This window comes from Silene latifolia, chromosome Y (genome assembly GCF_048544455.1).
Source record: "Silene latifolia isolate original U9 population chromosome Y, ASM4854445v1, whole genome shotgun sequence".
In the NCBI taxonomy this organism is placed as follows: domain Eukaryota; kingdom Viridiplantae; phylum Streptophyta; class Magnoliopsida; order Caryophyllales; family Caryophyllaceae; genus Silene; species Silene latifolia.
Window position 1 is genome coordinate 11,140,892 of NC_133538.1, and position 2,245 is coordinate 11,143,136.

Consider the following 2,245-nt stretch of genomic DNA (forward strand, 5'->3'; position numbering starts at 1 on the left):
ACAAAACTTGTTTAAATTAAAAATTTTTACGAGTATTATTATTAAAACGACATTTGTTTTACTCCTTTGTTTTGTAGACCACTTTTTCCTCATAACAAATGGCAACACCAACCCCTATTGCAACGCCTCTCGCTAGTTCATCATGGATCCGATCCTTCATGGATCGATGTAAACTTGAAAAGAATGGGTCAAATTTCTCCGATTGGGATGCCCAACTCATACTAGCCGCCCAAGGTGACGACAAGCTTCGTTACCTTACCGAGGCATCTCCACCCGAACCTACTACTAGGTCGACCGCCGCCACTAGGGAAGCATATGAGGCTTACCAAAAGGAGTCCGCCGCAATGAAAAATGTCTTGATATTTGCGATGGAGGCGGACCTCCAAAGGAGAGCCTTTAAAATGGGCAATGCTAATGAGATTTACTCCAAGCTTGTGACAATGTTTTCACAAACTCCGCGGATCGTCCAATATGAGGCGGCCGCGGCATTCTTTGATCTCGACTTCAAAGAGGGCCAAAAGGTTAGCCCTCATGTGCTCAAACTCATGGAGCTTGTCGAGACCTTGAAAATTCAAAAGGTTGAAATCCCTAAAGAACTCATTGTAGATAGGATTCTACACTCCTTGTCCAAAGTCAAAGCGTATGTTCAATTCCGGGTGAATTTTAACATGCAAGACAAGGATATGTCTCTTGAAGAATTGCACACGTTAGTTGTGCAAGCCGAGAGGGACATGGGGTTAAATGTGAATCCTCCAAAAGATGTGCTTAACATAAGCACTAAGAGTAAGGGGAAGTTCAAGAAGAATGGGAGGAAGGGTAAGAAGCAAAATCCCACATTCACCAAAGCTAAGACTTGTGAAGCTAGCACTTCAAAAATCAAGAAGGGTCCTCTTGATAAATGCCATTATTGTAATGGTATGGGACATTGGAAAAGAAATTATTCCAAATATCTTGGTGATATTAAGGCTGGAAAGATTACTCCAGTAGGTAAATGACTATCCTTCTTTTATGTTTCTAATTCAACTATGGTATTATGATGCAAAGTTGTGATAATGTATCTCCCTTTTTATTGTAAATAGGGCCTCCACCAAGCAAAGACAAGGGAAAGGAAAAGCAAGCATGAGAAACCATCAAGAAGCTAGGGATAGCTTTCATGGAGCTTTGCTTTTCATTGTCTTATTTTAAATTATGTTTTGGATTTTAGAACCTTAAGTTTCCGTGTTCGACATGGAAAGGTATTTTGGATAATGGGTTGTATTTTGGATAATGGTGACTTGGTTTGCAACCCAAGTCACCCGTTTTATCATTTTATCCTTTTGTTCTAAAATTCATGTTTAAATGCTTGTTCTTAGAAACATATAACTTAAAGTGATCTAATAGACAAATATAATGACGGGTTTCATTATATGTCCACATGCTTAAGGCTTGTGTATGATCATTTATAAAGCGATTTTGAGTCTATGAACTCTCTTAAAGGAATGTCAATCACCAAGTACACTTACGAAATCTATAACTATTAGTCAATCTATGAGATAGTTCTCCTTATACTTCAAATCATTATTTGTGTCTCATATGCTATCTTTGAATCTATAGTGTATTTATTCTAAAGATAGAGTGGGAGAAAAATGAGGACACAACACACGAGACAAGATAAAAAGTAGATCTATTGTGTAAATGAAGATCTACGCAAGAAAGAATGATTTGAATGAAGGTATATCTATTTACATAGTATACCAAATAGATGAGATCTATGGTCTCAAGTAAGTTCTATATGACAAAAGAGACCAAGTGAAGTAATCGAAAGAACATATTCTTATGATAACTACACGAGGAGACCAAAAGAAAGTTTTGGAACAAAATGACTAATGTAAAGTCTTAACAAGTTTTTGACTAAGTTTATGATAAAATTTGACCAATAGTTTCAACCTTGAGATTTACTTAAGAGCCTAAATGAATCAATGTAACATCCTAGTAATAAGCGATATTTATCACTAGAAGTTGTAAGGATTGATATACCGATATCTCCAATAGCCAAAGTTTTAAACCACGCAGATGTCATTACTTAACCTCATTATGAAAATGGATTGGTTAAACATCCTTCTAAAAGGGATATTTTGAAGGATGTGTATTAGATATTACTTATATTTAATAAATGACATTGCCACACATCATTATGATATGAGTGTGTTAGAAATTTAAAATCTCTTTCCGTAAGGTTAAAATGAGACCTCTTCGAAATAGGTAT